This window comes from Bos taurus, chromosome 25 (assembly GCF_002263795.3).
Source record: "Bos taurus isolate L1 Dominette 01449 registration number 42190680 breed Hereford chromosome 25, ARS-UCD2.0, whole genome shotgun sequence".
Classification (NCBI taxonomy): Eukaryota; Metazoa; Chordata; class Mammalia; order Artiodactyla; family Bovidae; genus Bos; species Bos taurus.
The window spans coordinates 41273149-41301059 of NC_037352.1; the positions used below are offsets into that span (position 1 = coordinate 41273149).

The 27911-nt window shown below is 58.7% G+C and overlaps 1 protein-coding gene and 1 long non-coding RNA gene across 2 annotated transcripts in view; both read right to left on the minus strand.

Annotated features, from left to right (window-relative positions):
• The window catches only part of ELFN1 (extracellular leucine rich repeat and fibronectin type III domain containing 1), a 65896-nt gene that overhangs the window by 11991 nt on the left and 25994 nt on the right, over positions 1-27911 (minus strand). Inside the window, exon 2 of the mRNA XM_005225229.4 lies at positions 16077-16228. The gene's annotated coding sequence lies outside the window, so the exon portion shown is untranslated. The remainder of the gene's footprint in view (positions 1-16076; positions 16229-27911) is intronic.
• Positions 24743-27815, minus strand: LOC132343889 (uncharacterized). Its single transcript, XR_009492909.1, has 2 exons — positions 25134-27815; positions 24743-25038 (listed from the first exon to the last, which is right to left on the minus strand). It is a non-coding gene; the product is annotated as an uncharacterized lncRNA (long non-coding RNA).

Genomic DNA, 27911 nt, shown 5'->3' on the forward strand with positions numbered 1-27911 from the left:
TACAAATGCACACACATGTGTAAGCGAGGCCCTGCTCTACGGCAGAGGCCACGAACACGGCTCGTGTCAGCCAGGCTGTGGCAAAAAATCACTCACTGTCCGTCAGGAGCTTCCACATGCAGGGCAGAATCCTGTGCACATTCTTCGAGGTGAACCTGGTAGAACCATCTCATCCCGCCCTTCTGAACCACCACCAAGGTGCGGGCGGGGCTGCACGGCACCCATGCGTTAACTCTGGCAGAGCCTCCAGGTCGCTGCTGCTGTTTCCCCCGGCCTCTCAGGAACGCTGTACAGAGCTCTTCATGACCACCCTCCTTTCCTCTCGTAAACGTGCTCCTAGGAATTCGTGGAGGGTGGCTTTGTTGCCACTGTGACTGGGGACTGTTTACTTCATTCTGTTATCCAACCAGAGGGCTGGTATGGAGGAGAATTATTGGTCCGTGCGCGTCCGCGTCCTGCTCAGCCCAGCACCTCCACCGAGTTCTCACATTATTTTTTCACTTGGTTCTCTTGGGTTTCTAAGCTCTCAAATCACGTTGTCTGCAAATAATTTCAGTTCTTTCTCATATCCCATTTAATTCTGTTTCGTGTCTTATTGCTACGTCCAGAATATCTGGACAATGATAAAGGGCGCACTGCTGGGTACTTTTTAATAAGTTTCTGAGTTGGAATCAAGACTCTCAATCACCTAGAGTGACGCTGGCTGCTGAACTGAGACGCCGACGCTTCCGTGATGAGAAAGTCTCTCTCTGGCTGTCTCTAGCCGTTACTTTAAAACACTGGCGCTGGATTTTACCACAGGCTTTTGTCATTTATTGCCGTGGCATCGTGACTTCCCTGCCCACACCATGTGTCACATTAATGGCCCTCTCCACTATTAAGCCATCTTTGAATTCTTTCGATAAGTCCTACATAATCATGGCAGAGTCTCTGCCTAATATTCTGTGGAATTGAGTTTGCCTGTGACTTACTGAGGATTATTGATCTACTATTCATGGGCGAGATCACTGTGGGGCTTCTTTCCTGGGCCATCTTCACACTTTGCGGTCTGGGGCCCTTCTCACTCCCGGCCTCCTGGTTCTGTGAGCTCAGGTCTGCCCTGGAGAACCATGCAGACAAGTCCCACAGGCCAGTCTGCAAGGCGCACGGCCGTCTCATCACGGGAAGCGTCGCCCCTACCATCTTCTGTGCATTCCGGGTTTACAGGAGTCGGGTCGGCTCAGGGCGGGCGAGCAGCAGGGAGACCTCAGCTGGGAAAGCTCAGGACGGGCGCCTCGCTCAGGGGAGTCCTGCCCCTGCCTCCAGGGGCCCAGGGCAGAGCAGGGAGGGCTGCCCAGGGGCCTGGGAGGGAGACCCAGCCCCGTGCTGAGGTCGGGGTCACACCCTAGCAGGCCTCTGCGTCATCCGTGCGGACGGACAGATGTCACATGAGCCCAGAGACACCAGCGAGCAGACGGCACGAGCCCTCTCAGCCTGCCCCGAGACTGTGGGGAAATCGCACTTCACAGGGGAGGCGAGGCCGCGGCCGTCACAGCAGACAGTGTTCCCAGACCTCCCCTGCGCTGGGAGCTGACCACCCCCGGCCCCAGGGGGTCTCTCTCGGCACCCCTGAGGCAGAGGGCCCGATTCTGCTCTGACGACAGCACCGGTGGAAGGAAGCCGCGTCCGTCCCGGGCACGGCCTTCAGCCAGCCCGGCAGGGACGCGTCCAGTCCGGGGAAGAGCCGCCAGCCAACCACAGCGGCTCCCGGCACCACATGCGGAGAAGCTGGGGATCGAGGCAGGTGGCGTCTGGTGTGAGGGTCTGCGGCAGACAGAGCTGCCCCTCTGCCCCTGGCCAACTCTGTCAGCCCCCTAACACAGCAAGCATCCCCAAAGCTGAAGGCCAAGATGGGACTGGTCTGGGAGACACTGCTGGTCCCCAAGATGCTTGGGCAGGTGCAGGGGTCTCCCGTTCCCACCCACGCTTGGTGCCCTGAGGTGAGCCTGTCCCCCCGACATGGGGCTGGGGGTGGAGACAACGGAGGCCAGGATGCCTGGCACCTGGGTCGGGCTCTGCCTCTCCAGCTCGTGGTCCAGAGAAGGACCGGGCAGAGGGGTGCTGCTTCCTGCCGACGGCCGAGTGTGGGGAGGACTGAGCACAGACCCCCCCCCCGCCATGGACAGGGTGCAGAGAATGTCCACCCACGGCCCTCTCAAGTCGGGGGAGCTGAGAGTCAGGACACGCTGACATGGCCAGAGCCTCCAGCCAGGAGGAGCCAGGGAGGGGGCTGGGGTCAGCAAGCTCAGCGAGCAGGTGAACGGAAACCGCTGTCGGGCTGTGGAGCCTGGGCAGCCCACGGCTGCCCCGAGAGGCCTTTGGTCACTGCTGGAAGGTCCCAAAAAGGCACAGGGAAGACAGTCCAGTTACCTGGCCTTGAGCCTAAGGAGATCCCCTCACCAGAATAAAAGACCTTGTCCCCATCATCTCCACTATTGCAGGGAGGAAGACCAAGGCTGCACGCCTTGGCCACTGAGGTGGAGGGGACACCCTGGCGGGCAGCCCTGGAGACTCCCCGCTCCGTTGCGGGGACGGACCTCTTCCGCAGTTGCTCGCTCATTGATTCAGGACCTCACAGGCGCAGGACCCAGCTGCAGTCCTCAGGTCAGAGTCTGCGAACAACGCAGGCAACAGGGTTGCAGCCCTGAGCTGCCCTCGGACCCCCTTTCTATCACTTGGTGCTGCGTGCGCCCATGCCGAGCTGCACTCACACAGGCCCCAGAGGTGGGGGGCAGCCGCCACAACGGGGGACGCAGATTGGGGCTCCACAGCCCCCCAGGGCGTCACGAGGGGCTCATACAGAGCAAGCGGAAGCCTGCAGGAGGGTCGTCAGCACAGAACGTGGAGGACTTGGCTGCACATGCAGGCGGGCAGGCTGGGTCCTGGGGGTGACGGCGCGCGGCATGAACACGCTCAGGGCCCCTGACCCGCACGCTGAGATGGTGACTTCACGTTCTGCGTATTCTATGCCCGTAGAGTCTCAGGAAGGGAGACGGACGGGGGCAGGGCCGAGAGGGCTGCACGGGGGCTGCGGCCTCGGGGGTGGGGGTGGCGGGGCGCCGGAACGCCCTCTGCCCCCTCCAGGGCGCCCCGGACACAGGAGGGAATTGGGTTACTTTCACGCTGGAGAGGAGCCCTCGCAGTTACTCAGGATATATCATTCTTCATACCTCGGGTGGCATTAAATATTTCAAAATTAGTGAAATATTTATTACAGATTTCTTAAATATTTGAGACAGCTTAAATATTTTACAACAGATTTTAAAGTGTTTTGAAAAGGAATGGACCGCTGCGCGAGACTGAGCCCCCATCACCTGAGGAGTGCACGGACCGGTGGGGGTCGGCGCGGGCACTCAGGCTGGAGCAGCAGTCTCCAGACCGGGAAACCCAGCGGAGCCACTCGTGAGCTTCAGCCACGCAGACCAGCGCCCCTGGCCCAGCACCGGACTCTGGTCCCCACTCGGGAGGTGATGCGAGGGTCCCCTGGGTTCACGGGGCGCTGTCTGGCCCATGCGTTGTTTTCCAGGCCCCAAGGACCAGGCCAGTCTCAAGTCAGGACAGAAGGCGGTCGGCTTCACGGCCATTGAGTCAGGGGCGACGTACCAGCCCTGAGCTTGATCCCTGGAGCTCAGCCACCGGCGCCTGATGCAAGGGCTCCCCCTGCCCAGCGCAGGGGCTCAGGACCCTGGGGAGGCGAGGCTGCAGGGCCGGCTGGAGCCCGAGCCTCCCCACCACTCATCCGGGGCTGCCGGCGTCACGGGCTTCACGACCCCCAGCGGACGGAGCCACGCTGCTGCCCAGGGCGCAGGGGCAAGTGCCCCTCGGAGGCCCGCGTCCACCCGGGGTCTCTCCGGCCAGGCCCGGCCTCGCCAGGCGCTGCGTCAACGTGTGCGGGTTGCACCTGACCGCCCGGGTAGGTGTGTAGCGCTCCCAGCGGCGGCTCCCGGGAGAGGCCGTGTCCTCACTTCAGGGCCGATGGCACTGACACCCCAGCCTCTCCCCTCACCTGGTCGACAGAGCAAAGCCCCTACTAGGCAGCCTGCAGGGATGCGGGGCGCACGGGTGAACCATACAGGAGGTGCCCTCCCAGCTAGCCTGAGGGTTCATTCTGAGAGAGCCTCCCGGCTCTGGCCTCCTCTGAAGCTCAGAGAGGGCAAGGAATTTTCCCCGGGTCACACAGCAAGGTCACGGCAGAACCGGGAAAAGGGTCTGGCCGTCCTGGCCCTCTCCCGGGGGCTCCCTGGGCCCCCACCCAGGACGTCTGGCTGTGTCACAGCCTCAGGGCCAGGAGTCCAGGCCGAAGTCGAGAGAGGGGTCAGACGTGGAGCCGGCTCCCTTCCACCTGCAACTCCTGGCCAAATGGGGTGAGCAGAAGGGCTGAGTGCTCGGGCTCTGCAGACGGGCAGCCGCTCGCCAGACAAGGGCCCTGCGCAAGCCGCGGAATCTCTGCGTCACTGCCTCCTTGTCAGGAAGCCAGCAGCTGCCCCCCAAGGCTGGGAAAACCAGTTACAGTCCCGCTCCTCACGGCTCCCGGCGTCTGGCATCACAAGCCCCTAAACGCAGCAGCACGATGACGGGCCTTGTTCTGAGAAAAAACTGAGGTACCGCAAGAGCAGGCAGCCGGGCTGGGAGCCGGACCCAGCGGACGGCGTGGGCTGCCCACTGGACCGTCTGGGCGCATGGGGTCCAAGTCCGAGCCAAGCGCCAGCATCCAGTCGTCCGTCCTTCAGATAGTAAGGAAAGGATGCCCTGGTTCACAAAACACAGAGAAACCCTGACAGCCGGCTCTGTGAGAGGGAGGCCCAAGTACCGAGAAGGGGAGCGGGCCCGCGGGGAGGGGACCCAGCTCAGGAAGGGAGAGGCGGTCTCGGGGCCCACGATGCCGGAGCAGGAGGGGCTGCAGGGGTCTCCGGATCCACGCCCGGCACACTGCTGGCGCACGAGGCCAGGCAGAGGGCGGTCTGGTCCCCAGCCGCCCCCGGTGGAGGCCCTGAGTGTGGCTGCCCAGCCCGCCCCCACCTGTGACCTCAGGGCACTCTCTACACCTGAGGCTGGTCTGGGGTTGGGCCAGCTGTCCCTCACCCAAGGCTGGGCGGACCTTGAGGGGAGCTGGAGGAATTAAACTGGGCCCAGGCTGGAGACTGGGGACCCTGGCTGGTGCCCGCCTCCTGCTCCCAGCGGAGAGGGTGGGTGGTGGTCCCAGGCCGCGGCCCAGTGAGGGCTTCCTCGTGAGGAGAGGAAGTGGGGAGGAGACAAGTGACGTCTCCTGGGACAGCTCCAGGCCAGGGCCAGGGCGGGGGTGCTGGGAAGGAGGAGCCGGGCAGGGCATGGGGTGAGCAGGCCTCTGGGGCGAGGTTGCAGGCGCCGCCTGACCCCGGGGTCTGCTCCACCCCCGTCTGAGTGCTCACCAACACCCCCCACTCCGCCCTGCTCCATTTAAGAATAGCTCTCTGGGCCCCGCGGTGTCTTCAGTTTGCAGGTTAAGGGCAGGGCTCCGAGCTCTGCTCCACTCGGTGTGCACGGCCACCCAGCCAACTGCGCTTCCCACCCAGGGGCCCCGGTGACTCAGCTCCTGACCCTCAGTGGGGACCATGGCTCCCACCCTTCCTGCCCACCTCACAGACAAATGGCGAGCAAGCCCCCTGCCCCACCATGGGCCAGATGCTGGGCCAACTGGGATGCAGACCGAGGCAGGGAAGACAGAACTCCTACCAGCCTGAGCGAGACGGGACTGTGAGCGCTGCAGGGAGCCCACAGTGGAGGCTCAGTCCATGGTCCAGGCCTCGGCCAGTGGCCTCAGGGGTTGAGGAGACAGTCTGCCCCTGCAGAGACCTGGGTGGGTGGAAGGGAGAGAGGGGCATGGCCTGTGAGGATGTACAGAGGCCCGGAGGTGGGAAGGGGATGGCATACGGTGAGAGGACCCATCGGGGCAGACCTGCTGGGAGCTGTGATCAGACCAGGGGCGCTGGGGAGCCAAGGAAGGGTCAGAAGGGAGGAGGCATGACCACCCTGGCTGCGGATGGAGGAGGAACTACTGCTGGGAACAGGGAGCTGCAGCGGCCACGGAAAGAGGGAGGGCGGGGCCCTGGAAACGGAGTGGGAGACTCGGACGAGCCCCGGAAGAAACACACACCTGTGGGCACAGGGGGGCGCGGACACTCATAGCAGCGCTGCCCATACAGGCCCCGACTGGACGCCCCCGGTGCCCAGCGATGAGAGAACAGCAACAGGGCGGGCGGGCCCCGAGGAGCCAACAGCATGATGCGGTCACACACACGGGGCTGAGCAGCGAGCCATTCCCACGAAATCACAAATGCAGAAGGCGAGTGGTTGCCCTTGGGGTGGTGACTGGGAAGGGACATGAGGCGAGCCTCAGGGGGCAGCGATGCCCTTGATCTGGGTCCTGGGGACACGACTGTGTCTGGTTCATGAAAGTTTATGGAGCTAAACATACTCCTAACACCTGAACTTCTGTGTCACACTCCAATAAGAGACTCGAGCGCGAGAGGAAGGGGGGCAGGAGAGGTCAAACCAACCTTGCCTGGTGGCTTACGGGACGACGGGGGACCAGGGGCAGCAAGCGACGGCCGCTCAGTGCAGTCGGAGCTGCACCCCGCGCCGACTCTGTGCAGCTGGTCAGGACCCTGGACAGCTCCGGGAGCCCTAAACTCAGAGCTGCAAGCTCCCTGCCTCGGGACGCCCCATCCTAGGCAGCACTGAAACCCAGGCTTAGGGAGGCTGATGTGCTGGGGTGGGGGCAGAAATGACGACGTGGCTGAGACCCTGTGTCACCAACCCAGGGCCTGAGGCCTCACTGTCCCTACACAGGAAACAGGTAAGTTGATCTGTCTCTACACAGGGTGACCACACACCCAGGTTTCCCGTTTCCATGTAATTATTGTCTTTTTACTCTCAGAAGTGTTTGTCGACTAGATGCTACATTATAGAGCCACCCTCTCACTAGGGAGTGCCAGCCTCCGCCACCATATTTAAAATGTGCAAGACCTCCTCTTGCCCTGTAACTTCCAGTAACAGCAAGCTTCCTGCCCAGACCACTGCAGCCCTGGAGTGAATCCATCACGCCAGCCCATCCCCCGTTCACCAGCCAGGCCAGCTGAGGGTGCTCCTGCATCCACCTCTCCCCACAGGTCCACAGGAAGACCAAGAGGAATGTGTGCCCACGCTCTCTGTGGTCACCAGTTTCTATCTTTCTTTTCTTTTGCTACTGGATCCACGTAAAGACTGTGGTTGCCAGTCTCCCTTGCAGCTAGGCATGGCCTAAGGTCTAGCCAATAGACTGTGAGTGGAGCTGAAGTGCACCACTGCTGAATCACTCCCTTAAAAGGAATGGGCATGCATGCGCCTTGCCCAGTTGGGATGCAGATGTGATGGTGGGAACTGGAGCAGCCACTTTGGTTCCAGACACAGAAGCCACAGGTTATAGAGTTGCCCGACCAGCCCTGGGACACGGGCCTCTGCCACGGGCCTCTGGGTTGTTCTGTGAACAATAAAACTTCTATCTCATTTGAATTGCCATATTTTCGGGAACTTTAACAGCTCACTAATACAGATGAGGGCCGTCTCACCCGGGAACAGATTACCAGCGAGGGTGCTCAACCAGATCTGGAGATGCTCGGGAGGAGAGGGATGGATGAGATGCTCTGGGCCTGGGTGGGGAAGGACAAAGCAGAGGCAGGACCAGACCCCCACACACACCCTCTGCCAGCTCGTCCCTGCCACCTTCCATGTCCCCTCTCCAGCCTCCCATGGTCTACCAGGGCACGACCTTCAGCCACTCTCCACATGCCTTTCCCAGGGGTGGTCTCTCGGGGGCTGTGGGAGCTGAGCTCAGGCGGGAGAGGACGCATCTCCCGTCCCTCCCGTCCTCTCACCTGCACATCCGTCTTGTAGAGTCGCATCTCCTGAGCTCTGGGCCACGTCCCTCCCTATCAAATCCCCACAAAGAGAAAACAACTCTGCTCATTTCCCCACTGGCTCCCCTGCCCAGGCTCCCTGGCCCCAAACCCCACTCTTTCTTGACTCCCCTCCTCTCCCATCACCCCCCACAGCTGCCATCACCCCAGCCTGGGCAGCAGCCTCCCCTCCCTGGACCCTTCCCTCCTGTAGCCCTAACCCTGGGCTCACGGTGGCTGCTGGGGTCCCAGTTCAGCAGGCAGAGTTGGGGAGGGAGGCGCTGAGTCACTGGGGAGGGCGGGCGGGGAACAGGCCCCATATCAGGGGGCCATATCCGCACAGAGCAGTGTGTGCCCACGTGTACAGACTGTGGACATCCCCGGGGGCGGGGGAGGAAGGGGAGGCACAGGTAGGGAGCCCCTTGGGGCCTCCCATTCACTTCAGAGAGCCCCCAGCAGCTGCCATCAGCCCGTCGTATGGATGAAGAACAGAGAGGTTAAACAGCTTGTCCGTGACTGCACGTCTGCCCAACACTGGGACCCATATTCAAATCTGGGCCTAGAGTGGGTCCTCAGCGCTGATACCAAGGAGAGGGGTCAGAGGCAGAGGTCGGGTCTAGGAGGGAGGGGGCGAGAAGGAGCTCAGGCCGAGGGTCCAACTCTGTGGCAGGGCTGGACGCCTGGAGCCCTGAAGGGGAAGGGTCCCCGGGGCCAGTTCCGCCTGAGCCCGACCCTCCTCCTGCTGGTTCAGCTCAGAAACCGTGAAGGGCGCTTTCCAGGAGGAAACGAAAGGGTTAGGTAAGGGAGCAGAGTCGTGGCCCCTGGTAGCCCGGCCGGGCCCCCGGCTGGAGGGACACAAAAGCCAAAGGGGGCTTTGCCAGAGGCAGGAGGGGAACAGGGACCCAGGGGGGCTGCAGGGACAGGCAGGGCTGCTCCCCCACCCGGGGCAGCGCTGTACAGGCCGACTGGGCCCTTGGACCCGGACACCCCGCAGGTGGCAAGGGCAGCTTGGGGGAGGGGAAATGGTCCTGGGGGGGACCATCCTTGAGCTGAGCCCACTGTGAGCAGCAGGAGCAGGCGTGGGTGGAGTGGGGAAGGATGCTCCACGACTCAGCTCGTGAGTGCCACACGGCCTTGCGAACACCACAAAGGCAGGGGCTACTGCCTGGAAACCAGTAGGCACCAAGTAAGCATGCGGCAGGGACGAGCCGTTTAGTGAGAACCAGTCGGGAGGCAATTGTGGGCCACAGCGGGCAAAGAGAACGGGCTCAAGTTGTTGCCCTGCTAACAAGGAACGGACTCGGCCAGCATACTCCTCTCCCTTCACTGCTCCTGCTTTTCCCACCTGAGATGCAGATACGATGACTGGAGACACAGCAGCCTTTGGGAGGCCATGCAGGCAAATGCTGAGACTGGCTCGAGGGGAAGCTACAAGAAACCTGAGCTGCCGACAGATTCCTTAGACCACGCGCCACCTGCACCGCTGCGCGCTTCACGTGAGAGGAAACGAGCCCCTTCGTGGGGTTCACCCACACAAGTGTCCGGTTTCTGTCCTGTGCAGCCAGGTTCAATCCCTCGCTGACACAGCATAAAATACTGCTGAGTAATTTCATTAGAAAGTTGCTCTCAATTTAATTCCTTTCAGTGCTTCTGATTACATCAAGAGAGAGTCTCAGGTCAGGGCGAGCACGTCTCGAACACCTCTGCACGCGTGCTGTTTTCCCTTTTTAATAAAGCAACAGAAGGCCTTGGGCTCTGAGCCTCCCCTGAGCCCCAGCATCCAACTAGAATTTAATAACATTGTTTCGTTTCCAGTGAATTTATTTTTATGATTATCAATTCTATTTATGGAAAAGGAGGCTTGTTTTCCATTTGTAGCGGTGCCATAAAACTTCCCTTTTAAATAAATATATTTAAGTTTTTAAAAAGTAAATTTATTTAAGAGGAAAAACAGTAAGAATGCAGTCAGCGGAAAGGCGGGGCCGGGGGGGAGCGGTACGTGGGTGGCTGCTACGGAAGGTCCATGGATGGTCCACCCCTGGGCTCTGGGCTGGATGCCCGGGGGGATGCGGGGGTTGAGGCCAGCCCTGGACCCACACTGGGGACTGGTCTCCGTGGTTTGTCCAGCCTGGGCCCGGAGTAGGTGGATGGACCCCTGGCGTCGGGAATTTCTAAAAGGTGAATTCAGAGCTGTGGGCTGCTGGGTGGTCAAGTGATGAGCTGTGGGCAGGGTTTTGAAGCCATTCCGGTAACCAAGCCACTAACTCAAAGCCTCAGTCCCTTCCAGCCTGTCTGTGTGAGGCCCTGACTTCAAAAGCGGGGCCTCCAGGAGCGGGCGTGACCTTTTGCTAATTAGCTCGGGCTGTTTGCTCCGCAGCCGCCAGCTGATCTCTGGACAGCAGTTCCAACTCCAGCCACTGCCGCCTGTCACCTTCCTGCAGATAAATAACTGCTCCTTGGAGAGGTGCAGGGAGGGGGGTGGGGGTGGCGGGGGAGGGGGGGACTGGCTGGGGGGCTGGGGGAGGGGCGGGGACGTGCAGGGGGGCAGGCGTCCTGACAGTTGCTGGATGGCAAGTCACCCCTATGTCACGCGGCTCTGCTGGGGAGAGCATCACCCCCATTTCTCAAGAAAACCAAGGCCTGGAGAGAGGAGGGGTCTTACAGGGGGGCACCGGGCTCCAGCTCTGCCGGCTCCCAGACCGCTCCCGGCAGCCCAGAGAGGCCCACGGGGGCTCTGTCCTTGGTGCTGAACATGGGGCCGCCCGAGCGGGCCCTGCCCCACGGGTCACCTGGGGTCATTAGAACGCTCAGAAGGTCCCTCCTGGACTCTTAGTCACCGCTTCAATAAAAGCAACTTCTAGGGACGAGGCCTTTGGACCAGGAAACGGAGGAGGAAGGAGGCAAGAATAGACTGAGAAAGTTCAAGTCACTAAATGACGAAATGTTCTCTCTGGAAGGGATCTGGGAACAACCGCCCAACCCCCAGCTTCCCGGAGAAGACGAGGGCAGGGCGCAGGCTCCTCTGCCAGGCCCGCAGGGGCCCTGCCATCTGCTTTGCCACCTGCCTTCTCAGGTGGGGCGGGGCTGGGAAACACCCATCCATTCACCCCACAGACACCCATTCAGGCCTGCCTCCCGCCAGGCTCAGTGGACACGCAGCCTGGGCCGAGTGTGAGGGCTCAGGGGCAGGCCCAGACCAACTCAGGTGAGCCCGAACCTGAACAGCCTGCCATGCGCTGGCACGGGCTCACGCAGGGAAGGGAAGAGCTAGCGTTCATGGAACGTGATGGACCAGAGACGCTTCTGTTTCATGCTTGGGGTGGCCCAAGGGGCAGGGAGGGGGTCCCCACCTCTGTTTCCTGAGCGCCTGCTGGACGTGGGGCAGCTGACACGTCCCCAGTAAGGCTCCCCTTATGTGGGAGGATGAGGATATTATCGCCACTTCACAGGTTTAAAAAACAGGAGGTCCTAAGTGAAGTCCGAAAGAGGACAATTGCTGTATGATCCCATGTATATGGCATCTAAAACGTGACACAAATGAATTCATCTGTGACACAGAGACAGACTCAGATCGGAGGACAGACTTGTGCAGCCAAGGAGGAGTGGGGGTGGGGAAGGGCTGGGGTTCAGGGTCAGCAGATGCAAACCAGCACGTACAGGATAGACGGGCACCACGGTCCTGCCACACAGCACAGGGAGCTCATTCAGTACCCGGTGATGAACCCCAATGGGAAAGAACACACACACACACACGTAATTCAATCATTTTTCTGTACAGCAGAAACGAATACATCGTAAATCAAATATACTTCAATGAATTTGTTTTAAAATGGGACGTCAGAGGTGGTGAGCAACCTTTCCAGCGTTTTACATCTACAACTCAGCAGAGTGGGTTTTGCCCGACACCAAGATTGCTCCAGGGACTCAAGGACCCTAGGGAGACAGCACCACTGAGAGCAGAGGCTTGGGGCGAGAACGGGGCTCGGGGTGAGAACGGGGCTCGGGGTGAGAAAGGGACTCGGGGCGAGAACGGGGCTCGGGGCGAGAGTGGGGTTCGGGGCGAGAACGGGGCTCAGGGCGAGAGTGGGGTTCGGGGCAAGAAAGGACTGAGCCGACGCCGGAGCCTCAGCCAAACCCTGGGGACGGACACCCAGCGTGGCAGTGCCAGTGTTCTGGGGGCAGCACCCTGAGTCCACCCAGCCGGGCCCTCAGTGTCCACACTCCATCACCTGTGTGGACAGCACCACTGCTGTGTGAGTCTCAGTGTGGACGCCCAACGGGGTCTTAGGCTACTATGTGGTCAGAGCTGACCCCTCCCCAGATGGTCCTGTCTTCCCGACTTCTCAACAAGTCCATGTAGAAGGTTCTTGGAGACCCCACTGCGTTTCAGATGGGAACATGAGGCCCACTGAGGGGCAGGTGCTGACCGCTGTCACACGGAGCTGGTGGCTGTGACAGTCAGAGCCCAGTCGACCCACCCCAACCTCCCTAACGATATCAGCTAAAGCGTCGAGGCCTTGGCCCGGCACTACCTGCGCGTTCTCACGCCCGCACTCCCGCCGGACGGGGCCGGAGTCTCCACCCACCCCCATGACCAGCTCTGGCCAACAGCAGGCACTTCATGGCCATCTGAACAATGACGGACAGAGCAACTCTCCAGAAAGCAGGAATAGAAGGAACATACCTCAACATAATAAAAGCTATATATGACAAACCCACAGCAAACATTATCCTCAATGGTGAAAAATTGAAAGCATTTCCTCTAAAGTCAGGAACAAGACAAGGGTGCCCACTTTCACCATTACTATTCAACATAGTTTTGGAAGTTTTGGCCACAGCAATCAGAGCAGAAAAAGAAATAAAAGGAATCCAAATTGGAAAAGAAGAAGTAAAACTCTCACTGTTTGCAGATGACATGATCCTCTACATAGAAAACCCTAAAGACTCCACCAGAAAATTACTAGAACTAATCAATAACTATAGTAAAGTTGCAGGATATAAAATCAACACACAGAAATCCCTTGCATTCCTATACACTAATAATGAGAAAACAGAAAGAGAAATTAAGGAAACAATTCCATTCACCATTGCAACGGAAAGAATAAAATACTTAGGAATATATCTACCTGAAGAAACTAAAGACCTATATATAGAAAACTATAAAACACTGGTGAAAGAAATCAAAGAGGACACTAATAGATGGAGAAATATACCATGTTCATGGATTGGAAGAATCAATATAGTGAAAATGAGTATACTACCCAAAGCAATTTATAGATTCAATGCAATCCCTATCAAGCTACCAACAGTATTCTTCACAGAGCTAGAACAAATAATTTCACAATTTGTATGGAAAAACAAAAAAATTCGAATAGCCAAAGCGATCTTGAGAAAGAAGAATGGAACTGGAGGAATCAACCTACCTGACTTCAGGCTCTACTACAAAGCCACAGCCATCAAGACAGTATGGTACTGGCACAAAGACAGAAATATAGATCAATGGAACAAAATAGAAAGCCCAGAGATAAATCCACGCACATATGGACACCTTATCTTTGACAAAGGAGGCAAGAATATACAATGGATTAAAGACAATCTCTTTAACAAGTGGTGCTGGGAAATCTGGTCAACCACTTGTAAACGAATGAAACTAGAGCACTTTCTAACACCATACACAAAAATAAACTCAAAATGGATTAATGATCTAAACGTAAGACCAGAAACTATAAAACTCCTAGAGGAGAACATAGGCAAAACACTCTCTGACATACATAACAGCAGGATCCTCTATGACGCACCTCCCAGAATATTGGAAATAAAAGCAAAAATAAACAAATGGGACCTAATTAACCTTAAAAGCTTCTGCACATCAAAGGAAACTATCAGCAAGGTGAAAAGACAGCCTTCAGAATGGGAGAAAATAATAGCAAATGAAGCAACTGACAAACAACTAATCTCAAAAATATACAAGCAACTCCTACAGCTCAACTCCAGAAAAATAAATGACCCAATCAAAAAATGGGCCAAAGAACTAAATAGACATTTCTCCAAAGAAGACATACAGATGGCTAACAAACACATGAAAAGATGCTCAACATCACTCATTATCAGAGAAATGCAAATCAAAACCACTATGAGATACCATTTCACACCAGTCAGAATGGCTGCGATCCAAAAGTCTACAAGTAATAAATGCTGGAGAGGGTGTGGAGAAAAGGGAACCCTCTTACACTGTTGGTGGGAATGCAAACTAGTACAGCCACTATGGAGAACAGTGTGGAGATTCCTTAAAAAACTGGAAATAGAACTGCCTTATGATCCAGCAATCCCACTGCTGGGCATATGCACTGAGGAAACCAGAAGGGAAAGAGACACGTGTACCCCAATGTTCATCGCAGCACTGTTTATAATAGCCAGGACATGGAAGCAACCTAGATGTCCATCAGCAGATGAATGGATAAGAAAGCTGTGGTACATATACACAATGGAGTATTACTCAGCCATTAAAAAGAATACATTTGAATCAGTTCTAATGAGGTGGATGAAACTGGAACCTATTATACAGAGTGAAGTAAGCCAGAAGGAAAAACACCAATACAGTATACTAACGCATATATATGGAATTTAGAAAGATGGTAACAATAACCCTGCGTACGAGACAGCAAAAGTGACGCTGATGTATAGAACAGTCTTATGGATTCTGTGGGAGAGGGAGAGGGTGGGAAGATTTGGGAGAATAGCATTGAAACATGTAAAATATCATGTATGAAACGAGATGCCAGTCCAGGTTCAATGCACGATACTGGATGCTTGGGGCTGGTGCACTGGGACGACCTGGAGGGATGGTATGGGGAGGGAGGAGGGAGAAGGGTTCAGGAGGGGGAGCACATGTATACCTGTGATGGATTCATTTTGATGTTTGGCAAAACTAATACAATTATGTAAAGTTTAAAAATAAAATAAATTAAAAAAAAAAATGACGGACAGAGCAGTGGCCAGGGGGCTGAACCCCACGATCCGGGCCCAGCCCGCTGCGCCTGCGTGCTGATGCCCGCCCAGGCCAGGCCTGCCCAGACGCCCGCTGCCTCAGTTTCCAGCGGGGGGTTGTCCCCATCCTTCGCTCCCCTCCAGAGCCGCCCCCAGAGGCCTCCATCTAAAGCCACGGAGAAGCCTGGGGAGTGCGTGATGGAGGAGGAAGCCTCGCAAACTCCCCAACACCTCCTGTCACCTCCAGTGACAGTCGGCAGAGCGTAAGGTCACGGTCACTTTAAATAAACTCAGCTTAGCGAATCCTCTACACGGCAGAAAACGGCAGCGACGGCCCACTACAGACACCCCAAACCTGAAGTCCGCGGTTAGCGGCCAGTGCGCCGCAGCTTACGGACAGCACCCCTGCCAGTTCAGGGGTACAACAGCCCAGATCCGTCAGCCCAGACACCCCACGGCACAGGCCCAGGAGCCGAGTCAGGGCTGCCGAGTCAGAGGCTCGGGAAGTGCCCGTGGCCCAAGAAACCAAGATACTGCCCAAAGAGAGCGCATCTGCGACTTCTGAGCCGACGGAAGACAGCCTGTCCGGCTGCTTTTCAGCTGGAACGAGGCGCCCAGCAGACAGGGCACAGCGGTCACCGAAGCCCTGGCCGTGGCAGGGCAGCTCTGACCCCCCACCCACTGGGGTGTTCAATCCAGCATCCATCTTCAGGATAAAGAGCCTGTCTTTAAGCAGACACGAGGCATGTCTGCACACACTGGCCTCACGGCGGGCATGGCGGTGCACGCTCCAACCCAACGCTGTATCTGTTCCCACAAAGCGGGAGAAGACAAAACCTCCTTTAACCCACAGGGCCCTGGTGCCCCATTGGGGAGGACATGACAGGCCGGAGCACCATCCCCTGGTCTCCTAAAGCCCCGAGCTTCTCTCGGGCCCGAGGGGGCCCTGAAGCCTTGGCCATCTCCTCTCTGGGGCGGGCATCGCCACTGCACTGGAGTCGGACCCTGAAGGCCATCCGTTTCTGTCGGAGAGCGGGTCTCACGGAGGACTGGAGGCCCGCCCACAACCCAGCACCCCTGCCTCCAGGTTGCAGGGCTGCCTCATCCAGATGGCCCACGAGGCGAGGTGGCCCTTACCTTCAGCTCAGGGCCCGCCGGTGAGCTGCACCGTCTGCGGAGCCCAGGTGGGTGGATTCCTCCCCGTGAGGGTCATGGGCATCACCTCCTCATTCCAGGACACACAGACAGATGGGGGTCCAGGCAGGACACAGGGTCTCCGGCAGCTCCTGCTGTGTGGAGACAGAGCGAGCGGAGGTAAGAAGGACGTGGGGACATTTGGGAGACCCTGCCAGCCAGGCACACAAAAGCCTCCGCCCTGGGCATGCCTGCATGTGGATCACGGGAGAGAAAGGCTGGGGCTTCCGGTACTGGAGGAGGGCAGAGGGCAGGGCCAACCCAGAAACAGAGACGACAGAAATCCGGAGTTCAGACTGGCTGGGCCTCTGGTCGCTGCTGGGGCTCCAGCCCGCTCCACCGTGCGGTGGCCCAGACGCGGGGCAGGGGCCCCCAAACAGAAGCCTTAGGCCCATGCCAGGCTCTGGCTGATGCTTAGGAAGTCAGTTTACAGCCTGAGCCCTGCACCTGCCCACCAGCTGTGAGCGGTCATCCACCACCTCCCTGGACGCCCTCCCGGGCCTCGTGAGCCCTCACTCCGCAGTCGCTGGATCCCTCTTTGCAGGCAGGGAAACTGAGGCAAGGGGCACCTTCAGGGAGGGGTCACACAGGGGAGACGCCGTGAGGAGCCAGGCCCCTCGCTCTCAGCCTTTCTGACTGAAGGCCTGCGTGTCCCACCTGGTTGGGGGGCTAAGGGGCTGCCCAGAGGAGGTGCTGTCTTTGGGACAACTCGTTTCTGGGAGTAAGGGGGGCCCCGGGACACCTTTAGCCCCTGGAAGCCTGGCAGTGACCCTCAGGAGGGCCTGGGCAAGAGCCGAGGGGGTCCCCAGGCTGTCAGCCTGAAGCCCCCACCCCCGCTGGAAGCCCCCCAGGCTCCGGGGCTGGGGGGAGGGCGCCTGTCGTGCTAGAGTGTGTGCAAATAGACGAGTGAGTGGCGTGTAATTACCTAAAATTGTTGGTTAGGAGCGGATGTAAATAACCAAAAAATATGTGGGGAAGTGGGGGGAATGCTCATCAATTAGACTTAATTACTCAACAGCTAATTGAAATAATAATGGATGCATTTGAATATGCTAATGAGGCTGAACCTGCCTAGGAAAAGGTAATTGGAATAAAAATAGAATGCGGGGGCTCAGAAGCTCCCAGGAGGCTTCCTGGCCGAGCCGAAGCCTGGGGACCAGGGCGGGGAGGTCAGAGCCGCTCCCACCCACAGCCTCTGCCCACCCCGGGCAGCCTCTGCTCTCCTCTCCCAGGTCCTGGGGACCCTGACCACCCCAGGTTGGCCTTCCAGCTGCCCGGAGCAGGCAGAGGGGCTGCCTCGCCCACCAGGCCCCAGAGAAGCAGGAAGGCACGCGTGCTGAGTGCCTGCTGTATACCCAGTCCTGACTAGACTTGGAAAGCCAGGGACCCCCACCCTGCTAGGGCAGGGCTTCCAGCCGCCCTCAGACGTCCAGCACAGCTGGCCAGGGCGAAGTGGGCCCGGCTCACAGGCGTGTGAGAAGAAGCAGGCCGTTCACGATGCCCCACTGGCATCGCCTGCAGACCCACGGGTCACACGGGTGCACGCGCACGCACGCCCTCCCAGGCCCGCGTGTGCCCACACACTCACCGCACTCCACTGCAACTCAGCCCCAGCCAGCGTCCCACCACGCGGACCACAGGGGAGCCAGGGGCCCACCCCCACCTGCCTCTGACCACACTAGGGGCCGGCGGGAGGCCTCTCTGGGGCTGTGCCCATTCCAGTTTTAAGATGGTACTTGTGCAGCTACTGGAAATCCACTGGCCTGAACAGCCCAGAGGTGCTGGACTCACGGGAGGAGCTCAGGTGAGGCCAGTGACTGAGGGTGCGGGCTCGGGGGGCACAGCCCGGGCAGGAGACCCAGGGTTGGGTGGGAGGGAGGGAAGTGGGCGTCCAATGGACACACGCTGACCCGGGTGACCTCGACAAGCTTCAGCTCCCCCTCCAAACTACCAGGATGACGGTGACCACCCCTCGCTGGCCACCACCCAGGCTGGTCTGAACCCACAGGCCTCAGGGCCCCCAAAGCCGCAGAGACCCCCTGGGTTGGAGGGGCTGAAGGTGATAGCCCCCCTGCCCCTCCCCAGGCAGGCACACACAGAAGCTGGGGGCTCACCAGGGGTCCCAAAGGCCTCCCGGGACTCTGAGTCTCTGGTTTACCGCAACTGACCTGTGCCGGGCTTCTCAGGTTGGGGAGCGGACCACAAACCTCCCTCAGCTGCCCCGGGGGCCTCGCGGCTGTGGTCCACCCCTCGGACAGGCGACCTGGGGCTGGGGGCCGACCGACAGGCCCCAGGCCACACGGTGGGGGTGCCCAAGGCCTCCCTTCCGAGGAGCGCTGTGCGCACGGTTGGTGGGGGCCGGGCAGCCCACCACGTCCGGATGGTGGCAGAGGTGGATGGTGGGGGGCGGGGTCCCCAACCCTCCCCCGCGATGGAGCCACACAGACGTCAGTCCGGTGCGGGTGGGACAGAGGAAAGGCCCGAACTTGACATCTGCATTTCAAGCACTTATATCAGCAAAACAGACACCAGTAATTATACCATTTGCATATTTTCTGCCCTGATTGTTGGGGAGGGGAGGAGGGGCTCCTGCTGATGCCAGCAGCCCGCCTCCCGCAGCTGCGCCGTCCCCCCCAGGCCCTCCCCACCAGCCCGCACCCCCCACGGGGCAGGGGCGAGGGGACTCCGGGCGGCAGGAAACCCTGTTCCACCTGGTCCTGCCTCTCGGTCCAGAGCCAGACCCCGCCTGTGAAGCGGGGCCCAGGAGGTGCGCCCCCTGACCGCCGAGCTCAGGCTCCGCTCTCAGGCTCCGCTCTCACTCAGACGCTGCACGGCCTCTCCTCCGCCTCTGGCGTGCGCTCCCCCTCACAAAGGCCTCCGCCCCGACCTGACCCCACTGCCCCGCATCTGGCAGGCCGGCCAGCCTCTCCGCCTAGCCGGGCCTGGCACGCGGCAGGCTCAGCCGTGGGGTGCTGCCACCCCAGGCCCGTGCAGTCTGCACACCTGCTGTGCCAGGGGCTGGGGAAGGGCGCCGTCCTGGTGCCGACCCCACAGAGAGGGCAGGACGGAGGGCAGCGGGGACCCCCGACTCAGAGGGGACTCGAGGGCTGGGGGATGGGGCTGGCGGCGGGTGGGGGAAGGGGGTGAACTGAGCTGCCCAGGCCCCTCCCTGGCAGCTGCTGTGGGCGGTGCCCTCCTGGGGTGTCCAGGGGGCAGGGGTGCCCCACACTGTCTCAGCTCCCTCCTGCCTCTGGGGGGCTCCAGGGAGCGCTCCATTCCTCAGCACCCCACCTCCCTCCACTGCCCGCTGAGCTGGACAGACGGCAGACGCCCCCCGCAAGGCTCCAGATGGGTCCCTGGGCTCATCCCAGGCTGGGGACCCATGAAGGGAGCCAGGTGGCTTCTCCTCGCTCCATTGGGTCCACGGTGCAGCGTGGCTGGTTTCCAATGGAGGGCAAGGCAGGAGGCAGAGGGGCGGGAGGGGGCCCCGCAGGGCGGACAGGGCTGGGGAGGCAGCGGAACCCTGCCGGGCGGCGCTCCCCAAGCCTACTCCCTGGGTCGGGAAGCAGACACGGGGTTCTGCGTGCCGGCCACCCAGCTCAATCTGGGGCGCTGAGGAAGGGGAGGGGGTGTCCCCAGCCCATCAGAGCTGGGGTCCCTGAATAGTGACCACAACAGCTGAGACACGACCCTGCCAGGCGGGCACCTCGATGACCCTTGCCTCCAGAAAGAGAAACCAAGGCTCAGAGGAGTCACTCTACACACAGGAGCCGGGACCTGTGCCCAGCCAGCCTGACTCCCCGTCCCACCCCCAACCCCCCACTTTCTGCAGGACTCGCTCCTGTGACAGCACCCACAGGACAGGGGTCATCAATGCCACCCCTCTGCAGTCGGGGAAACTCATTCCCAGAGACAGACGGGCCTGGGATCACCCAGGACGCTCCTCAGCCGGCCTGACACCTCTTTGCTTCTGACTCAAAGTCGGGCAGTGGCAGCCAGGGACGCGGTAATTACAGCTCCCAGGCTGGCTGCAGACACACCACCTCCCCTCCCCCCTTTTTAATCTCTTCCCACTCAGCCCTGCCGAAGGGAAGCCGGGGGCCCCAGGCTTGGAAGTGCAAATGAGGCCCCTTCCCCCGTTAACTGCGAGCAGCAATTAACTCCTCACTTCACACCCCACAGCCCCACAAATTCCAGATGGAGTAAACAGTTAAATATGAAATATTACACCATAAAAAAAAACTGGATGAAAACAGAATTCAGTACTTAGCAGTCCTCAGGAGAGAGACAGGCTTTCCAAGCTCTGGAGGTATAAGAACATGAAAAAAAAAGTAAGACGTACGACATACAGGGAAAACCATTCACAGCCAGTGTGACAAATGATAACTTCATTATGTAAAGAATTCAAATTGATTAGGAACCACTAACAAACACACGGCCGAGTTCAACTTCCTGCATAATTAGGGAAATGCAAATTTTTAAAATTACACTGAGACGCCATATAGGCTCATCATATAAACAGTGATCTAAAAACCACCACCAAAAAAAAAGCAACTAAAGAAAAGTTCTGCTAAGGTTATGGTGAAACCAGCACAATTTTTTTGGAAAGTCATTTGGCAACACAGATAAAAGGCTTCCAAAGTGTGCATAGCTGACAGCAGAAGAGAGGCTTAATGACGAAGCTGAAACTTCCCGTCTGAGACCAGGGACAGCACGCGGATGCTGCCACCACCGCTTCTGTTCAAAACTGCACTAGAGGGTTCAGCCATTGCAATAAGGCCAGAAAAAGAAATCAAAGTGATATGACTCAGAAAGGGAGAAACAACTCCAGTCATTCACAGGTGTTACATAAAAAAATCCCAGAGAATGTATAAATGCAGTGATGGATGACAGAACTTAGAGCGCTGACATAAAATCCATATTCAAACGTAAAGTGAATTTCTATACATCTGTAGTAAGCAGAACATGAACGCCTATTAAAATTCAACACTGCAAATTGATCCACAGATTCTATGCAATCACAATCAAAATCCTGGAAATTTTTTTCTTTTTGTGGAACCTGACGAGCTGACTCTGAAATTTACATGGAAGAGCCAAGGGCCTAGAATGGCCCTAAATAAGAACAAGGTGGAGGGGGGGGGTGGCTGCGAATTACTCATCAGATAGTTTATCACACAACCACAGAAACTCCGTGTGTTCATGGTACGAGATCAGAAAATGAACCCATGGATCAAAACAGGAAGCTCACCCCCTGAACGAGGAGCCAGCCCTTGTTATGACAAAGGAGACCAGCAAATCAAGAAATCAGATATCTGGGAGGAAAATGAAATCAGACCCCTACCTCACACCACATGAAAAATCAATTCCAGGTTGACTACAGACCTCGATGAGAAAAGAAGAACTATATGTCTGAAGAGATAACAGAGAAATGCATGGACAACCTGGAAGCCAGGAAGGCCTCCTCCCCGTGGACACTCAAGAGCACATTGATAAACTTTACTCCACAAAAGTGAAGAGTTCCTGGGGCTTCCCTGGTGGCTCAGCGGTAAAGAATCTACCTGCCGATGCAGGAGATGTGGGTTCGACCCCTGGGTCAGGAAGATCCCCTGGAGGAGGGCACGGCAACCCACTGCAGTATTCTTGCCCGCGCAATCCCACGGACAGAGGAGCCTGGCGGGCTGCAGTCCCTGGGGTCGCAGAGAATCAGACGCGACTTAGCGACTGAACAACAACAATCTACTCTGAGGAAAGGCCACTTTATCCTGAATCTATGGGCAACTCCTACAAATTCAAGAGGAAAATACAGGCAGCTCAGTAATTTACAAAATGGAGAGAGGTCTTGAAAAGGCATTTCCCAAATGAGGACATCCAAATGGCTCCAAAAACATCAAACCATAAATGATGCTCAACTTCATTATTTATGGAGACAGAAAAGCTTCACAAGTCTCAGGAGTGTTGTGTTGGGGACACGGTGAAACAGGAAGACATCCTCTGCTCTGGGGACTGTTTCACCGTCACACCGAGGAGAAGACTGATGCACGCCTGAACATTCCGAGAGCAGAGACCCCACCCCAGGTGGAAAGCTCAGACTATGGCACTCACAGCCAAAGACACGCACAGAGGTTCATCAGCCCCAAAGCAGGGACCAGCCGGATCCAGGTCTTGAAAGGGACTGCTCTGCAGCAATGAAAATCCACCCGTGATGAGCGCATAAATCGACCCCAAGTACTGCTGACCAAAGAATGCAGTCCAAAGGCTATGGACGCTGCTGCTGCTGCTGCTGCTGCTGCTGAGTCGCTTCAGTGGTGTCCAACTCTGTGTGACCCCATAGAGGGCAGCCCACCAGGCTCCCCGTCCCTGGGATTCTCCAGGCAAGAACACTGGAGTGGGGTGCCATTTCCTTCTCCAATGCATGACAGTGAAAAGTGAAAGTGAAGTTGCTCAGTCGTGTCTGACTCTTAGTGACCCCATGGACTGCAGCCCATCAGGCTCCTCAGTCCATGGGATTTTCCAGGCAAAAGTACTGGAGTGGGGTGCCACTGCCTTCTCCGATGGACGCGTGGGTCACATTTATGTAAAGTACAGAAACACAGGCCATCCCAGAACGTACCGTCTGTGTGTGGGAACGGAAGAGGACTGCATCACAGAAAAGCTCTTGGAAGGGCTCCCGGGGGCTGGCAAAGTTCCATCGCAGTCTCTCAGCCTTGACTGCAGCCGGACAGCGTCCACACAGTGGTCATCCTTTCCGTGTTCCTACGTGATTTCGGTGCTCTTCTGTACACGCTACCCACTGCGAGCACGTGTGCATGCTCACTCAGTCCTGTCCGACTCTGCACCCCATGCACGGCAGCCCGCCAGGCTACTCTGTCCACGGGATTCTCCACGCAAGAACACCGGAGTGGGTTGCCATGACCTCGTCAAGGGGATCTTCTCGACCCAGGGATCGAACCGCCGTCTCCTGCATTGGCAGGCGGACTCTTTCATCAAGACAGTGAGAGTCGCTCAGTCGTATCCAACTCTGTGACCCCGTGGACTGTAGCCCACTGGGCTCCTCCGTCCATGGGATTCTCCAGGCAAGAACACTGGAGTGGGTTTCCATTCCCTTCTCCAGGGGATCTTCCCGACTCAGGGATGGAACCTGGGTCTCCCACATCGCAGGCAGATTCTTTACCATCTGAGCTCCAGGGAAGCCCTTTACCAATGAGCCACCTGGAAAGCCCATCTGACAATCTGAAAAAGTCCCAGGAGCGGGGGAGGAAAGTCCAGCCTTTGGGCCAACTGTCTTCCTCCCAAGAACCTATCATAAAGAAATAATCCCAAAGAGGAACTGAGCCAAAGATCTCCACTGCCTCTTAATATAGAAGAGAAAAAACTGGAGACCACGTAAGTGTTCGATCTGAGGAGGACTGTGAATCAGTTACAGGGCACCCTCTCCAAACACTGCACCATCATTTTAATAATGCTGATGAGAAGTTTGCAGCTTGGAAACCGCTCAAGATCTGTGACTGACCAGAGCCAGCAAGTCCACTCCCAGACGGACAGAACATGAACGCACTCCCGCAAAACTCACGTGCAAGGGTGTCCTTGGCAACACGGCTCAGAGCAGCCACGCTGGGAACAATGCTGGTCGGTGCCAGAGGGACTCACAGGCCAGGGCGTCTGCACACCCGGGAGTGCCACACGGCAACGAGGACGGACGGACCATCACAGCCACAGGAACGCGATTCTCACGAGTGAGGCGTGTGACAACAGAAGCCAGACGTGAGGAGCGTGTTCCCTGTGACTCCATTCACACACCAGACGTGAGGAGCGTGTTCCCTGTGACTCCATTCACACACCAGACGTGAGGAGCGTGTTCCCTGTGACTCCATTCACACACCAGACGTGAGGAGTTACCTGTGACTCCATTCACACACCAGACGTGAGGAGTGAGTTCCCTGTGACTCCATTCACACACCAGACGTGAGGGGTGTGTTACCTGTGACTCCATTCACACAACGTGTGAAAACAAGACAGAACTACGCTTGTTGTTTAGTCACCAAGTCGTGTCCGGCTCTGCGACCCCACGGACTGCAGCCCGCCTGCCCTTCTGTCCACGGACTTCCCGGGCAAGAATACTGGAGTGTGTTGCCACTTCCTACTCCGGGGGATCTTTCCAACCCAGGGGTCAAATCCACCTCTCCTGCATTGGCAGGCGGGTTCTTTACCACTGAGTCACCAGGAAACTCCGTCAAAACGATGCCGCTAGAAGCCAAAACTGTGGTCACCCTTGGGCAGGGCATGACCCCTGAAAGGCCAAGAGGTGATGTCCAGGAGCTGGTGGGTTCTGCCTTTTGACGGAGGCACTGGTTACACTTTATGAAAAATTCAGTAAACAGTACCCTGGGGTCTGCGCGCGCGTCTCTGCAGGTGAGTTACACTTCAGTTTGTTGCGCTTTTTTTAAGGGTGATTGATACCAACACTCTAACAAACCCTCACCCTCACGTGAAGGAAAGCCCAGAGGGCCATTCTCCAGGTGGAACCACAGTCCTTTTCTCCTTCGAGCATTCTCCTCATTTGCTTTAGAGAAGAAATAGTTATCTTCAGACAAAAAAAAAAATACCTGGGAAATAATACACTATTACGTTTATTAAAATGCCAGCAAGAAAAGCAAAGTGCTGGTGCTGATTAACGTTTTGCGATCCAGGAGGGCCTGGTGCTTCAATGCTGGGAGAACGCAGGGCTGACGCCAACGTGCCCGGGACCCCCAGCCCACAGCTGCAGCTGCAGCCCCGTCACCGCTCGGCCGACAGGAGCCGACGCACTCATCTGCTGAGCAAAGGCAGGGCCAGCTCGGAGGGTGCAAAGCAGGAAAGAAAAACGCAGCGAAGGGGAGGCAGGAGCCTGATGAGTCGTCTGCAAGAGCTGTAAATTTGATAAGTGCTTATTAGAAATATGAGAATGAGGCTTCAAACGTGCTTGTCTGCCTGAAATGATGGCTGAGGTGCCCTCAGACTCACTGGCTAAACGTGGTAAGCTGTTCCACCGTAGCTGCAAGGTTAAAAAAAGTACATCGAGACAGAAGTGAGATCCCCAGAAGAGCCTGTCACTGTCCCGGGGGCTCCAGAAAACCCTCCTTAGAAACGGGCCAGAAAAGCGGCCGGATCCCACACCCTCCGCCTCTGGTCCAGTGACTCTGGCTCCTCCCTCCAGGTGGTCCAGGACCCCAGCCCCCAGCCACCCGACCAGCTGAGCTGAGCGGGCGCAGCGAGCCCCACGGGCGCTGGGTTCCAGGACCCCAGCCCCCAGCCACCCGACCAGCTGAGCTGAGCGGGTGCAGCGAGCCCCACGGGCGCTGGGTTCCAGGACCCCAGCCCCCAGCCACCCGACCAGCTGAGCTGAGCGGGCACAGCAAGCAACCATGGGCGCTGGGTTCCAGGCCTCATTCTCTCTTCACTCAACCCAGGCAGCTGGCCCCGGTTCAGGACCCAGGCGGCAGGTGAGCCCCGAGGCTGAGCGCAGCCTGCCAGGAGGCCCCTTCACCCCCGCTGCCGGGCAGCCTGGGACAGGCACCTCCCTCCCCGAGGGCCCCGGCAGGGAGGCCCGCACACTCCCGCCCGGCCAACACTTGCTCGGGCCCATCTGCCGACGATGACACACACCTTCCCCGTTCACAACGGCAACGCTGATAAAAGGAGAAAAAAGACATGTTCCCAGAAGAATATGGGGGAGGGGGACGGGGGGTAGGCAGATTCTTGAAAGGGCTGGAAATCAAAGGGGAAATAAATGCGCCCGCGGTGAGCTGTCCTCCTCCTGCCGAGAGCCCTTCTGACAGGTGAGAACGTAGTCTCGGGGCCCCACGGCCAGTGGGCAGGAGTTGGGCAGGAACCCGACCCCAAACACTCCCGCCAGAGCCCCGCCTCCGCGTGCCCGTGGACAGGACAGTCAGCCCTGCAGACAGGCGGGTGGGGCTTGGCGAGGCCGCGATGGCCTCCTAGTCTGTGCACCCCCTCCACCGCCCAGACACCCCCAGCGGGGCAGATGGGCAGAAGGGGCTGCTGTCCTCGCCAGGCCGAGGCCCCAGGCTCGTCTGCACCTCTATGAGTGGACACGGGCAGGAGACCCTTCCAGCCGCCCCCTACGGAGCCTGAGCGGCATCTGTCCTGCCAGAGGGCGGGGCTCCCCCTCCCCAGGACCACCGGTACCCCATCCTCTCACCCCACCCCCGCTCACAGCAAACTCTCTGACACCCCATCTCCCTGGACGTCCACACGCCTGCCGGGAAGCCCCATCCAGAGAGGGAAGGGGCTTCTCCCAGATCTCAAGGCAGATGGGGGCGGGGGGGCGGGGCTCGGACCCTGGCCTGGACCAGCGCTCAACGCCACCTCCTCCAGAAAGCCTCCCCAGCCTGCTCACGCAGAGGGAGCCACGGACCGCCCCAGGCCACATCCACAGGGCCCTTCCTCCAGCCTTTTCCTCACTTCTCTGTGTCTGCACAACACCACACTGATGTCAGCCCCACGCAGGCAGGGGCTGTGTGTGCCTCCTGTGCCCTGGCGCTACACCAGGACAGGCCGAGCACGCGGCACGCGCTGCACACAGGCACGTCTGAAAGGGCAACGACTGGTCTCCCCAGGCCTGGCGCAGGGCGGGGGGCCCACGAGACCCGCCGCGTGAGCCTGTGAACCAGGGAACGGGGATCAGGGACACCTACCCCCAGCCAGGTTTTCAGAGTGGGGGCTGTGCCTGCTCCTCTGCCTCCGGCCTCCCCCTGCCGGGCCCCAGGGTTGGCACAAGGGGGAGGGCGCAGGCTGGCAAGGGAGCAGGCGGAGTGGAGTCGGGGAGGTGGGTCCCCGTCGCTCTGGACTAAGGCTAGTTCTCAGGCATCGAGGGGATGAAGGTGTCCAGCACCCGGGCCAGCAGGAGCATCAGGTGGACATCACGAGGGGAGGCAGAGTCGTCACAGTCCTGGCCGGGCTGTGGAGCAGGTTCCAGGTCGGGTGGCCGACTCCTCCCCCAACACCGAGTGCGCGCAGGACTGCACGGCCGAGCAGCAGCGTGCCCTGCATCGTTTATGATGCCACGTGAGCAGTGACGGGCACAGAGGCAGAAAGTCGGGCGAGGGGTCCCCAACAGCCCCAGGTGGAACAGGAGGCTGCGTGTGGCCCCAACAGGCAGGAGGCCCCCACACCTGCGGCCAGGCAGCGGGCAGCAGCCTGGCCCTACATTGACAGGCAGCCAGGGGGTCAGGACAGAGGGCCTCTCAGGGCACCCACCACCCGTTAACAGAAAGCGTTTGTTTCCTTCTGCAGAGCATCTCAGGCTAGTTCCTATGAGACCCAGAAACTCAAGTCTGGTTCCCACCCCCACCAGGCAGGGGCACCTGCCCGTGGTCTCACGGGACCAGACAGGCCCCAGGTGAGGTGTGTGGCTGGAGGACCTCAGGGCCAGTCTGGCAGAGCACGGCTGCCGAGGCACAGGGGCCGTGATGCCTTCTGAGCCTGGGTCTTTGCCCTCACGGCTGCTAGAATCCCCACACCTGGGCAGCGGGTGTGGGGCACCCCCCTAAGGGAGGGGCTTTCCTTTCTCCAAGTGGTGGGGGGCACTCTGGCCCCCTTTCATCCCCGCAGCAGTGCCTGGGGGTGACTGAGAAGCCAGAAATCCCCTCCTCTGTCCTCACCCACCCCCTCCATCCTCCCAGGCCCTTGTGACGTCACTGCTGTTGCCATGGGAACTCTGCCAGCTGAGCCGATGACTTCACGGGTGGGCAGACGGGAGGAGCGGGGCTGGGCCTGCCT